Source organism: Seriola lalandi, unplaced genomic scaffold, assembly GCF_002814215.2.
Source record: "Seriola lalandi dorsalis isolate HSWRI2012SDOR001 ecotype SW California unplaced genomic scaffold, Sedor1 jcf7180002054748, whole genome shotgun sequence".
Classification (NCBI taxonomy): Eukaryota; Metazoa; Chordata; class Actinopteri; order Carangiformes; family Carangidae; genus Seriola; species Seriola lalandi.
In genome coordinates, this window is record NW_019525301.1 from 194615 (window position 1) to 210081 (window position 15467).

The following is a 15467-nucleotide window of genomic DNA, read 5'->3' on the forward strand; positions in this document are numbered from 1 at the left end:
AGACAGATGTTGACCCGGCTCACCCCTCCAGTCTGGCACAGGCTCCCTCCATAATGGGATTTTCTAAACAAGGAGTGAGCAAGAAGAATACTGTGGGATGGGATGTAGCCAGCCACAACTCCATCTGCAGGCCCTTGCTTGCACCAACTCCCCTTCTGAGACACCAATTAGAAACGCACATTCTCGGGCGAAATTAAATGCCATTTGAAATAAACCATGTGCTGACGTTATTCACCCCCACTTATTTTTCAAATAAAAGACATTTTTCCCCACGCAAAAAAAAAAAAAAAAAGAGGGCCTGCTTTCTTTTTCTTCCAAAGCTACATAAAAGGGGAGTAAGTAATGGCTATTATACATGCACTGTCATTCCATGCAAAATTTTCATAATTATAACGGAAAGGCGTAAATTTCCAAATGCATGGCATCTCCAAAAGTAATCAAGAGAATGAGCCGCAGGGCTATTTTAATGTATGCAAAACTAGTGACCCACAATAAAGGAGAGAATAGCTACAATGAATGCAAAGTAATGCGCGCATGCTTGGAACCGGCACTGATGAGGGGATGGCTAAAATTAACACCCAATTAATTTTCGAATTGACAAACAAATGAAACCCATAAATCTACTTTCTCATTAATTTTACCACAGAATAATTCAAAGCTGCAATATCATGAGCGAAAAAATTGGAGGAAAAAAGAAAATGGAAAAGGGGCATTATCCATCATAAATATCAAGCAGATAGGAAAGAGCCTTATTAGAGAGTTGTGCTGATAACAATGTTAATCTGTGAAGCACTGAGGCAGGGACACCATCATCAGCTGGGCCCGGGCAACTCGGCCACGTGACTTGGCCTGTGTTTGTTTATCTATCTATTTATTTTCGCTTTGCTCAGGGGATAGCCTCGTCTGAGATGACTCAAAAAGCTCCAGGTTTTTTCCATCCGTTCCATTTATACAACGTGAACAAATTCAGCTGTAATTATGGGTCAAGTGTCCTGCTAAAAGGGGTGTAGTTACTGGGGTTAAGATCATATGTATTCATGCTTCAAACACAAACATTTCTACATAAAATGACAAAAAAGGAGGCATGAGAAAAAAAAAATTGTATTAATAATGAAGTGTATCCACTTTTTTTTCTGAGCTGGAAAAGTTTTGGTTTTTTTTAAAGAATCAAAATAATGGAAATTCCAGGAGAGCAAAACAAGGCAACAACAGTTTGTAGAAAAAGAACTGGCAGTGCTGTTGATTATTAGATGTCTCTCTGTTCTTTGGGGCGAGTTGCTTGCAAAACAAAACAAGTGTTTGGAACAAACACTGGATAATAAAAAAGGTCAGAGTTTCTGTTTGTTTACAGTTTGTTTTGTTTTCCCTGCCTCAAATATGAGGAGTACAGTACAAACAAGAGTCTCATGTGTCTCCCACCTGACCAGACAGGTTGAAGGTTAAGAACAGCCGGCGGCCAGAGCTCATCAGCCCTGCCTCTGCCCCCCCCCCCTCAGTGGAAACATAATGCCTGTCCCCCTGTCATGCTTGCCTAGAATTCAACAGCTCAAACAAGTCAGCAGTCGATTCAAGGTAGGGTCGGCCCGCGCAGCTGTGCTCTGACCCTTCTCCATGTTCTGTTTTTCTTTAATGCTCATGACAGTAAAGCCTCAGCGGCCACCTGCTTCGACTCACCAAGTTCTCACACAGCCCTTGTTTACACAAGCACACAACAAAAGCACAACATTTCTTGGGTGGGAGATAAAGACACACAAAGGAGGAGACAATGGGGAGAGGTTCACTTTAGAGCTGTTTAGGTTCGGCTTGGTTGCTAGACTAGACAACACATCAGCATGTACCAAAGGTGCAACAACAGAAAGCTTCTCAAGGTTTGTTAAGAGTCTTATGTTTTGCTGTATTTTGGCTCCTGATTCTAGGGAAAAGTCTAAAGACACAAGCTGTATGTTAAATAATCCATTATCACAGCCCACATCACTGATAACAAACTACTCTGAGTCTCTTGGAAACAACAGACGCAGAAATTGGGCTAAATCCAAGCAACCTTTCTAAACTGTAGTCCCACGCCCTCCCATGTATTCTCTGCAGAAAAGGGGGACTTTTGCAAATCGCAGCCACCTCAATCAATCGCTGACGCTCTCACTGCGATCCTCCGGCCGCTCTCTGCTGAGAGGAACTAACGGCGTGGATGACATTCTGCCAAAGGAGACTTCACAGTCAGACCAAACAACCATGTAATCTTGTCAGCCACTTCAAGCAAGTCACAGATAAGCAAAGCATATCTCCAGACTACTGTGACAATATAGTAGGAGCACACACCCCACCCCCCCGCAAGTAATACCTCCATCGCAAACCCTACATCTCTGCACCAAACAAGACATGGGAGCATTTTTAAACTTTCTTCCCAGAGACCTTGTGCGGCTTATAAGCAGACCACTCACACTGGCAAACAAAAGCAGCTGTTTGTTTAATAAGTGATTGCTGCCATGGCTACAGTAAACAGGAGGAGCAGGGGTTTGTGTTTATGAACAAACAAATCTCCTTGCAGGAGCCATTTAATATTAACCAGGTGGAATGATCAGGCGATTTCCTAGGTGACACTAGGGGCAGGCGGAGTGTAAACAGGTTCTGGGAGGAGGCGAGGGGAGAGGAAAGGGGGGAGGGGGGGGCAGGCTTTGGGGAATCAAGGTTGATGCAAATGCAGCTTCGCCTAGAATAAACAGCAAAGCAGAAGTCAAGATAAACAAAAAGTCATTCTTCTTCTGACATTTGAAGACGCATTAAGCTGGTGTGTTGCAGCTGCTAGCGAGCCACTGTGAATGAGAACAAGATGGGCGAGGTGGGAGGGGGCAGAACAGCGAGGTGGTCTTCTATGGAAGCACATCATTGTCAAGCAAAGCAACCAAGTGTTTCTTCCAGACCCAACAAACAGTGGCTCTTCACAACAGCGCAGCAAGGAACTTGTAAAAACATGTTAAACATTTACCTTATTCAATTATTCAGTAACTGGGTTCGTGGAAATAACAAAGGATGTCTGAGGGCTCTGAGAACTGGCACTCGCAACATCAGGGTACGGAGTGGAAAAACAACAACAAAAACAAAAAAAAAAAAAAGGAATTAGGTGAAACTGAACAGACAGATATGTTTTCTGTCATAGATCAAAGTGCATGGATTTGGTTGTTTGATTTTTGTGATCATGACTTTCTCCATCTGCTGGATCAAACATCTCATTGTCCGAAAAAATAAGTAGCGATTGCAAAAGTCACGGTAGGTGCTGTAGTGTGGGGACTTCTGAGCTGCATGTCACCTTGACCATGAATTTTTCATGCATACAACAACATGCCATCTGCTGAGCTGAAGTCATCCACTGAGGCTTCCCTACCCAGAATCCATAGTTTTCTGTATCCACTTCCCCTACTGGTTTCATTTAGCCCCTTAAAAAAAATAACAGTTACCCCCCATGTAAGGAAGGCATAAAATATGAGCAAGGGCGCTAAACACATATTTATAACACATTGTTCCTGAGCATGAAATCTAGATCCAAACCTATTACTACACCACGCGCAGAGGGGAAAGGGGCTCGACATCCAAGCAGTGGTGAGTATGATGATTCATATGAATATCAGCCTATTATCACGCTACAAGCTCAAATAAATTATCAATAAGAAGGGTACTAGAAGGCAGACTCCAATGGAGAGGCTGAGTAGATCCATAATTTCAGAAAATATACAAACCAGTTTGTCTCCTTTGCGTGGAGCCATCCGAGAGGCACCTCAGAGTAAAGGCCTGCTGTGCACAGACAATGACGGAATGTGCCAAAGTAAGGCAGGCCACGGTATTTTTAGTACAACTAGGGCCGATAGAGACTAAGTAAATAGAGAAGTCTAATGAGTTTAAATCTGGTTGTACATGAATGGAATAGTAATTCTGGGATGTGGAGCCTCTTTTAGGAGTGGTTCGCCACACATTTTCTCAGCGACTCTCCTTCATTTGACTTTGATAATCTCACTCACATGTGGCTCATGCCCATTAACACTACACCGAGAGGACAGACACCAGGAGACGAGGGGAGGCCTCTTTCTCTGACCACAGGCTCGGAGCATAGGAGAAGGCAGGCATCGCTCCCCTCAAGCTCATCTTACCAATTAGACCTGTCAAACAGGCATACCCAGAGAAAAACACAACTTCAATCTATCAGCATCCTGTGGGAGCTGCAAAAGCGCTTATTGTTTTAACATTACTTAAAGCGTGTCATATATTTTTAATCATTTTTACTGGAATTCATGTAAGGGCTGCTCCCGCGGGAATGGGAATGCAAAGGAAATGTGTCAGATGCATTTTCCTGGGAAAACCAAGGTTAGTCTTAACGAACTTGTCTAATTAATATTGCGAGCCTACGCAAAGAGAGGACAATATTATTAGAACTGCTGGCTTCTGAGGGGGTGTCAACTCACCAGAGTGCATGCTTCCTCTGTGAGCTGACAGCATGTAGCCTAATCATTTTTTTTTTTTGGGGGGGGGGGGGGGGGGGGGGCTTTGTAGTTCTGTTAAATCATCAAGACAGACCTGTGGTAAACCACAGCTCTACACACAAAGTAAAGCCGCTAATTACTGTTGAGTAAGTCATCAAGTGTGGTGGATGCATGTATTATGATTCCTCACAGAGTTACCGTGCACGATAACTGGAGGACACTGTAGGGTCCGGCATAACCCCTGCTATTTAAATGACTCTTAGCACTGTTAAACGTTTCTCTGCAGAAAAAAACACACAGCAGGTGCAGGTCTCCCACTTCTTTTGTTTAGAGTTACTCACACAGAGATTCAGTTAAGCTATTGATTCTCTGGACACAATCATTAACCTTTACACACAAACAACGGCACGGTAACGCAATGGGCTATTTTATTTCAATGCCTCGCCTACATCTGTCTGTGCTTAAAATTTACTGATATTGGTTTGATATCAGGCATCTGATTCACTGTCACTGGGACAATGGGAGTGGTCTTACCCAATGACCCCCCCCCCCCGATGCCTGTGAAGGAGCAATTCCTCCTCGATATGATACCGGGGTCGTTCAAGCCTAAGAAGCATGTTATTATTTTAAAAGCCCCAGCTTCCCAGAGAGAGGACAGAGAGGGTTAAAAAGGAAGGGAGTCTGTGCCTTCCATTAAGCAGTTAAAGTGAAGATAAAGGGCGGAGGGCTAAATACCAAAAGACCTTACATGAATTTCTGCGTTTTAATGGAATCAGGTTTTAACAACTCTTTTTTTGTTAAATACAGCCCGTGTCAGGAGGATGCGTCCCACTCATAAAGCAGCACAATGACAATGTACAGTGGCACTAATACAAGGACATAGTTCATCATGACATTTTCTGCAATTCCCAACTGATTAGGGTCATTATGTTGGAGGCCTGATTTATGTTGTCATTTCCTCTCACCGATCCTGCATCAATGAATCTTAATGAATTGGTAAATAAGGGTGAAGATTACACTGTGTGACACTGCAACATTTCTCACCCTCAACGGCCGAGATTTATGTAGCCAATTAGAGACTAACAGAGAAAATTGGCTGGCAGAAAAATAATATTCTTTATGGGGCAAAATGGAGGAGCATTCTCAGTGAAGGGCAATTGTACTGTCAGTGTTAAAGTCCATAAACCACCCTCCCTAACCCTCCTTCAAAATGCAAAGGGAAGTCGGACTCTGTAAGCAGGGGGGGTGGGGGTGGAGTGGGGGTTGGGGGGCTTAGACCATCGCGAGGCTGTACGTTCACAGAGCTGCTGAGCCCCGCGGCGAGCCAAAAGTCCTTAACATTCACCATGGCCCATCACACATGTTTGATCAGCATAAATACACCCCTGTATGACAAACATGTTTACCTTCTCACTGCAAACATCACACAATCAGACGCCATGAGGTGCTGCTTCTCTAATGAAGACACAGGAGCTTTTATCAAGGCCAGCCGTGTCCCTCTGTCAGAAATATGCCTCTTTTATACAGACATCAAAAAGCATTTGTACAAAGAAAAGAAGCCAAATTATTTGCTCTAAACATACAATAAGGCCGTATTTTTCAATTAGTTTTTTGTGAGGGGGGAAAAAATATCTTAGTTAAAAAACACATCCAAATGCCCTTCATCTTTTTTTCAAAGGAGGAATATCAAAATGCAATCACCTCTTTGAAGATATCTCTGATCAACACATAGCAGAGGACATATACAATATGATGAGGGGCTCTTTAACTATTCCCAGGTACATCGTTATTACAACCACGATAGTTTTTATTTCTCAGATGCAGATTAAGGAATGTTGAAGATGATTATAGCGAGAGGAAAAAACTGTTTTTGTGTATCACTACAAAGCATGAATAGCTTGCCAGCTTATTAATACCAAGTTCTTAAAAGAGCACTTAGAGTTATAATGAGAGCCTTTATGTATTACATATTGTGACTAGATTTAGTGTGAGGCAGCGGCTCTCCACATCAAACAAACTGGCCTGCTATTAGGCACAGGGGCTGAGGGATGCTGTGTGAAAAGGAGTGGAAAATTAAAGCTGAAGCAACGCAGGAAAGGGCTTAATTTACTGGCATGTACAGTATGCAAATGAGATTACTCTCAGCTTAACTGCATCATTTATGTCCATAATAACAGCATCATCATTACAGGGCTCAAATTAAATTACACTGTAATTAGCATATCAAAGTGATTGGTTAAAGTTTAAAACAAATACCCAATTTTGTTAATGAACATCTGTAATCACCATGTAGACTCTCAGTGAAAACATCCAAAACAAATATGTGTTTTGGAAAAGGGGAGGAATATCCCTCCCAAACGACATGTCTGTCTGTGTGTGTGTGTGTGTGTGTGTGTGTGTGTGTGTGTGTGTGTGTGTGTGCGCGCGCATGTGTGTGTGTGCGTACGTGTGTGTGTGTGCGTGTGCGCGTGTGCACATGTGTGTGTATTGTAGTGATGTTGGTAGGATGGGGGTGTTTTACCTGGAGAGCTCCACACACTCAGGATATATTTCCCAAACTCCAGGAGATCAAAGATCCAATTTCCCACACTTGCCACTTCAGGAGCTCATCAATAAAATACTAATCACTTCACGGCTGATTCTGAGAATGGAGCCGCAGCCGAAGGCTTAGGAGAGACTTCCATATCACAAAAAAACACCTCCGACTCTGACTGTCTTGACTGTTGTTGAATGTGCAGAGACGCACACATATAATTTGCAGTCAGGTTTATCCAATAGCTGTCCTGCCTTTTTCCCTGATAAACATGGCGAGTTTCAACATCTCGCGCCGTAGCTCAGAGAGCACTTCCTCAGACCTCTGACAGAGATCACACACACCTCATGTCATGTGCATACGAATGAAAGTCAATCCTTTTGATCTTGCACTTTTATCGTCCACATATTATTGATATGATTCACAGTTTATGACGGACTTTTTGTTCTTTTGCAAAACATCAGTTACGCTTCCACCCAACCGCACGACTACCTTTGTTTTCCACTTTTCTGCCATCATCACTGGCATCACTCTGTTTTTTCCCTTTGCTAATAATTAACATAAAGAAAAAGGCTGCAGCTAGTGGTGTACATTATCAGAAATGCACTCGTCAAATTTTAAAGAAGTGGCATCTTATTTTATTCATTAAGAAATCCATTAAAAGGCCTTATTTCTTGCAAGTATGTAAAAGATGTGCCTTTCAAGGTAGAGCGAGGGCAAATCCACTCCATCAGCTAATGACGGCACTCATTACACAGAGAAGCTGGCTAATGAAGGCGCGGTGGCCGGCCGATCCCCTCACCCAGCATAAAGCCCTATGAAATGCTAATATCTCACTTCTAATTAAAGGATACTAAGTCCAAATGCACCTTCACGGCTAGTAGCTGGCAACATAAATTTTATTTTTCAACACTAGACTACACCCAGAGATGTGCCTGAGCAACATTCCATTAATTCATATTTAATACCCCCACTAGCTCTGTGTTAGCCTCCCTATCTGACTCTCCTTCTCTCCCCTCTCTGCTTTATATATTGTGAGTAGGCACATCATTATGCTTTCTAAGAGCACTTTTTTCATTTTTCTTTTTTTGTTGGCACGTGTATTACTTTAAACTAATTCCAGAAATAAACACGTATGCACACAACAGCCTGTATTTCTGTGTCACAGGGGAAAGGTCGGGGGAAAAAAACAAAGAGAAAAAAAAAAAAAGGGAAAATATGCCAGTATAACCCATGCTGCACCTGTATACATTTAGAGTGTTTACACATCTTCGGCTGTAAATATGTTTACAAGAAAACCTGCTGCCCTTCTCAGAAACTGACCTTGAAACCAGTAAACAAGCCTTTCACAAAGTTCATTAACGTCAAAGAGGGTATAGCCTTTCTCTTCAGATGAGGAAAAAAACAAAAGGTCAGAACCATTAGATCATCAACAAAATATAACTGCAATGGAGTGGAAATCACAGTTCGGCCTGAGGAGATACTGAACTGTGTGTAAGTCTGAACTATGGTTAAAACTAAACACGCAAAACAGCTTTTTATCATTGTAATTGTGGATCGATAGCTAATTATTTGACCACTTCCTTAAAGCTCCCTCTTCACAGGCACCAAAGTCACTGTGACTCAGTCTCAGTATTTAGTCGGTGGCATTTTACCAGTCAGATGAAAGACCCGCATCCAGGAATTCAGAACAAGAAGCTGATTTTACTATAAATATCTGTGCATATTTAATGCAGTGACATTCTGACACCACAGCTTTAATTAACTAACACCAATACTGACTCACTGGGTCTGTAGCATTTTATTAAAGAAATGATATAAAAACATCATCAGCTCTATATCTGTGTATCAATCTGACATCAAGAATGTTTCAAGCTGCACAGATTATTACGAAACAATGTTTTCTTTAACTTGCATTTATTCTTAGTACAAATAGTTTTACATTAAGTGCATCATTTGCCAGAGGGGAGCAGTAAAATGCATGAATGTAAAGGTCAGTGTTAAGAACATATCACATGACGTCTGTTTGATCCCAGCCCAAGTATTTTCCCAAGGATTCTCTGGCTCTGTACTGTGTAAATCACGCAGTCTGACCTTCTACATTCCTCATGCTCTGTCCTCCCATTCATCCACAGGCACAGATAATACTGGGCAAATATCATAAACGTGAGGATTTTAGGATTGAGGTGAGGCTGCCATCATCCTCCACCAACTGGGAAAAAGAAAGCCCATGCATCTGAAAGAACCTTATTTCCACCTGCTGCCAGACTAACCCGCGGTGAGGCTGCCTGACCCTAAAGCCTAATAGCCTATATACTGAAAATCCATGGAGGATACTCCCACATGATTGGCAATTTGAGTAACGTCCAGTTTGAAGATTTTGATGACATTTTCCCTGGATTTGCTCATGTAAAACTATCTCCTATCTAAACAAACTATTCTTGCTGCTCCAGGCAAATCTAGGTTAAATCACTGCTTTTTTTCAATCTGCATTAAGAAATAACACATATTTACAACAACAAACTACAGCAAACACCAGCACCATTAAAATAAAAAAGAGGCACAGCCTCCCAGAATGCTACATTTCCTCTCCAGTATCCCAGGGTTTTCTGGTGGGATGATTTCATCCAAGTATCATAAAGGGTTTCTAAGCATTGCCAAGATGTTTCCAGTTCAAATGCAGCGTTGACTTCAGGCCAGGGCGTGACCTGCAGCTGAACTGGCCTCCGCTCAGCCACAGGGAGGAGGACAACAGCCACTCCAAACACATCACCCCACCCCCTGATAAATAACTTAACACAGCAAACAGAGGCCCATCAGTCAGCCTATACATGGCTAACACCAAGACGGGGACAGAGATCGATGGAGAGATACAGACAAATAAAGAAAGACAGAAAGAAGACAAGAAGAGAAGAGAAGAAGAGAGGGGAGAGAGGTGGGGGTACATTGTGAGAGGGCATCTAACAGTGCAGAGTAGATAAATATCACACAGGAGACTGAGCCAAGCAGCATGGAAGGCCAAGTGCTGTAAGACTGTGAAAGCCAGGCTATTTTGCCGAGCTGTGACATTTGTTTCTTATTGTCTAAGTGGCAGCTGAAAGCGTCTCCCTGCGAGGGCCCCTCGGCTCTGCTCCGGGCCGCTTTGACAGGGAGGTAACCATATTAGGACGTATATGGTAAAGTAAACAATAACATAGTTGCAATGAGATGGAAATTTTTCAGTTAATGGTGTTTGTCATTCCTGTTTTCAGTGCACTGAGCAGCCCTGTGTTTTTTCTAGCCAGCCAGAGAGACTTTGTTTATGAAAACAACACAGGAGCCAAGGCTAAAACCAGGGCGAAAAAAAAAAAGAGGAAAACTGTAAATAAATATCAGTTTCAAAAATGCCTCCACCTTCATTTGATTACATAAATAACCCCGCATTTCGGCAGAAATACCCTTTCAGCTTCTCAGTCCCTTCCCCTTCCATAGTGTGGCCATGTCCACACTATGGAAGCTGAATTTGAAAACACGCATTTCCCCCTCCAGTTTGGTCCTCCCTCACCACTGATTCACCGTCTGTCACAGACACTGGACTTCGACTGGGAGCTGGTAAAATCAATCATCATCACTCAGTTGTCTGATAACAAAACACTGAAAAATATGTCAGTGAGAACCCTAAAACATTGTGTTTGGCTACAGTGAAACACAAAAAAAGTGATTATGGAGAGTAGGATGGTGCAGAAAGTGGAGCTGAGACCATTTCACATTTTTGTTTCAGGAAACAGTCTGACATGTCCAAAATTATACATGTTTTTCTACAAATCCCTGTATTTTTCTCCTGAAAAAGCTAATTCTCAGAGCAGGGGGGTTTAATATTGTCTGAACACAACAGGAACTTTACATACTGTATTTCAAATACACTGGAAAATAATTGTGGTCATACCAGCAAACAGTTGATTTCAGTTGATTCCACTAGAATCAGTTTCAGGAATGGAGTAAATCAGCATCTGAATTTTTCTCAAGTTCAACTTTGGTGAAAATTTGCAGCATAAACCAATAGCAAACCACATATATCAAAAAGATGCACAAATGAATTTTGCTATGTCACTTTCTGGTGTGACCAGACATCTAGGTTGGGATATATATCTGTTATTAAGGATAAGTCTTGTCTTAAGTATTGATTCCGATACCAGATTCTACAGCACATTTCAGTTTTCACTTAACCAGTATTGAGGTGGAGTATGATGCTAATGCGGCGGTGTCACTTTCATATGTCGAATTTTCAGATTCATCTGTAATGATGTGAATGTAGCTCCAAGAAGAAAAGGTTAACCGACTCCTTTAATTCTGACTCAGTATTCAAAACATGTTATCATTCTCCAGAAAGTCAAACTAGAAAATGAGTGTGAACCCAATTGTTAAAAACACATGATGTGAATCTGAGCAGTGGGCAAACATGTGGTTGACTGAAATAACTGAATTACTATTATTTAATATGCCTAATTCAAAAAGGTGTTGTTTCCAACAAACCCCTACCCCCATCAACTTAAACGACCATGTACTGTACGCCGCTTGCTTTCTGCGTATTGTCCTGGATTTGTTGCTCTATATACGACATCACCTGACTTCCTCCTTCGCTCCCGTCATGAGGTTGTCTAATATTAAAGCATAACTATGGCTCGTAACAAGCTGCTTGCACAGACCACCTATGGACTCTTTTACAGGACAGTGTCTCCTTTTCTTACTAATTCCAACAGAATGTTGAGCCATTTAAAAGAAATGCAACCCTCACTCTGTTTTATGTTTCACTCGTCACTTGCTCTCCATCCTGTTCACTCCCTTTTCTTTGGCTCTGGTAACCTCGCTATCTTTTTCAGGCCTGTGTATCTGCAACTGTGGAAAACAAAGACATTTTCCATCCCTTATGAATAACTACTACTGACTCACTGGTCAACTATTAAAAAAAAAGAGCTTTACTTCAGTGTGAAGCTTAAAAAATGGAAAGTCTTACCCAGGTTCACAATGTGCCAACGTTCACATGCATTTCTATAGACGTATAATACATACAGTCAACTACAGTGTGAGGCAGAAGTAGACGTGCAACTCCTCCACTTCTGTCCGCTCCACATGTTGACTTTCTTTGTTTGGTTTTTACCCACCTCTATCCAGCTCTCTCTCTCTCTCTCTCTCTCTCTCTCTCTCAGCCTCATTCCTAATCTCACACCAAAAATGCAAGCTGTTTATTTGCATAGGGCTGAAGCCATTCCATTAAGTAGCCCCACCAGGTGCTTTATCCCTAAAAGGGATTTGTTTTCTAAAATAAACGGAGAACGCAAAGGCACTGCCAAAGTGATATTTACCATGACATGAAGTGATTGCAACAAAGTCAAAACTATCCAAATAAGAATCACTGCGGCTTGTAGGAACTTTTTAGAATTTCCTTACATAGTCATAGACCTTCACTAGTCATAGAGGAAACCAGGAGTCCTTGATATATAAATGTATGATTTTGTTTTGGGGGCAGGGGCAGAATGTACATATGTTAACTTTAATATAGTTACAGTACAGTATATTGTTTCACAGTCTGACAGATGCTGGCCTAGGTTACCACAAAAAAAACTCGGTATAGTCATTTTGCTGTGAAGACAACAAATCAATCCAAGTTATTAACTCTGTTTCATCTTCTCTGAAGCAGACACACAAGGCCAAAGCTAAAAAGAGAGCTTTGACAGTTCTTTCTCACTTTTGTGATTTTCTTTTCATCTTGCTGTAAGACAACTCATCGGCAGCTGGAGTTTGCTTACTTCTGTCGCCTCAGTCAATCTGTGTCACGTAAGCCGTCTGCACCTGGTAGCGGGCTGACATTATCAAAGTTCCTCACTCTCCTAGGCAGGCCAGAGTTTATACATCAATCAATACATCCCAGACAAAGAGAAGACACGTCTGTTTGATGCTGATAGAAAAAGAGATTGAAACTTACCAAATGCATTTTTCTTCCCAAAAAAAAGATATTTTAAGCAGCTTCAGGATAAAACACCAGTGATAACATTATCAGTGCGCTTCCCTGTTACCTCGACAGAAGATAATTCACATAAAAGTTGAAGGAGATGCAAGAAAGAATGAGAACGTTGCTCTATTGTGTGACAACTGTGTTCAGCATAAGGCACGTGTTAAACTGTGCAACCTGTTTAGAAAGACAATACAAAGGCAGGCAATCTGCCAGCGTGCTCTGATAGCAGCTGATGCGGCCACGGGAGCAGAGCATCAGATAGGGAAAGCAGACGGCGGCCAGGTGAGGGTGTTTAGGAGCCATTGACACATCCTGTGATCTCAATCAACAGGAAAAGGCGCAAGCACGCCGTCGCTTTATGTCTCTGCCTCGGTCTCCGTTGTGACGTCTTTGTAGGTGCGATAATTTTTCATTTTCACGCTGCCTTGCATCTATTCTGCCTGTCACTGTTTTTAACTACAGCAGCCAAGCTCAGAGAGTAGATTACGGTACTTACAGTGCATGAAAAACACAGCAACAAAACTGCCAGTGACAGAAGCGTTTAACTTTCTTGCTAGAAATCTCCCCCATGTGGCACTTTCGCTACAGCGAGTTGTTTATTATGTTCCAAGCTAGGCATAAGCGATTAAAGGAGCTCTTAAGAATCAAAGTGTTATAAATGCATGGAAACACAGCCGGCTGTAAATGCCACAGAATTAGAAGCTTACCAAGCCTAATACTAATACATGGCAATTTTCAGCTTGATGCTGATATAAAGAAATTACTTTTTTTTTAAGTAAGCAATAAATGCAGTCAAGGGAACTATTAGATTCCCTATTTTCATCCCAGCATAAATCTGCACACGACCTTTCTGCGGGTCCAACTCATGAATCCACTTGTTTATTCTTAACGCTTCCATAAAAAGTGGATTAAACAAAACAACCTCAACGGCTGAGACTAAGGCAATATAAACCAAAGCATTTACTGCAAAGGGAGAATTACAAGAAACTGAGTGTTCGCATGATGTGCTCTTCTCTCCCTTACATGGATTCATTAAATTCAAATCAAGTCCAGCATGAGAACAACACAGAAACATGTTTTGGGAATCTAAAGGATTGTGCTAAGCAGAGAAGTTAGATGTCATCAGGTCTGAATAAATTAGCCTACACACGGCACACACCACAGGCAGCCTAATCACACAGATATATAAGTATGATATCTACATTACAGTTTCCTGTCAGACTGCTTGAAGACTTCTCCTACATTTCAAATTATTTTCCAATTAGCACAGAATTAATGATAAATATATTAAAAGCAACAGTTGGTCCAAATGTGCAGAAAAATGAGCACAATACAAGCTTTTACACACACGCCGTATTTGACTCTATTGCACTTTAAAAGAGCTTTAAACACCAAGACATACTAATCCCATAAGCTGCCACAGGGATTTCTGCATTAGTGATGCAATCAAAATCACATTGGAAACTTGTGTCAATAATTAGGCTGATTTTGCCACATTAACATTAATTACACAACCATTTGGAAGATTTCAGGGCTGATCCTACATCTGGAGCAGGCAGCTGAGGGGGGGTGGGGGGCTGTTGGAGTGGACCTGACTATGCAGAGAATGCACTCCAGATAAACAGCAGCAACACGAATCCTCCACTTCAATCTTCTCCAAGTCTCTGTTTCCCAAATGCGGGGGTGATTGTCTGAACCAGAGGTGCACAGGCTGTTTAACAGACTCTCTCACAGTGAAGAGAAGTATAACCTGTCAAACTGTAATGATGACATTTACAGCTGCTTTTTCCACACTCTATGGAAAAAACTGCAGGAGGTGACACTAGGATGCAGTTGGATTTATTACATTTTTATTAAACAGGTGCTCAATGATAAACTGTCTGTAGAAACCACTTAAGGTTTGAAAATGTTGTTCTGAGGAAAATATTCCAGGCAGAACATGTGAGCACATGTTGGCACCTTTTTCTATTTTCATGGTGTGAAAATGTTCGAATTTAACATTTTGTTTAAACTTAACATGAAGACAAAATATCAGCTATTGGCACGGTTATAGAAATGAGGGCATGGAAATTATTCCTTCCTAATTTTACTGATATGTACAATAGGATATCAGTCCATGGACAGAGCATGTTGTTATATAAATTCAGTAATCATTAAATGAATCCAATCACTAGTTGCAGTCCTAAAAATGAAGACCAGTGGAGCCAGAGCTACATCTCACATCATTTTCTTGCTCGGAGCAGTTTTGTTGTCCTGTAATGGCGTCAAACAAAAGAAGACGCTGCTCAGACTACATGCACATGTCCCACCTACTGTACCGACTGCACAAGAGATAGAGAAGAAATGATAACCATAGTAAAACGGGAATGAGAGAAGAGAGAGATGACAGTGAGGTTGAAGCTGTAAGAGACAGAAAACAGACACTCCTCTTCCGAAGCTCTGAAGATCCTGAAGTGTTAACACCCCCCCCCCC

At 41.7% G+C, this 15467-nt stretch overlaps 1 protein-coding gene across 11 annotated transcripts in view; it reads right to left on the reverse strand.

Moving 5' to 3' along the window:
• Positions 1–15467, reverse strand: part of foxp1b (forkhead box P1b) — a 150899-nt gene that overhangs the window by 83469 nt on the left and 51963 nt on the right. The window lies entirely within an intron of this gene.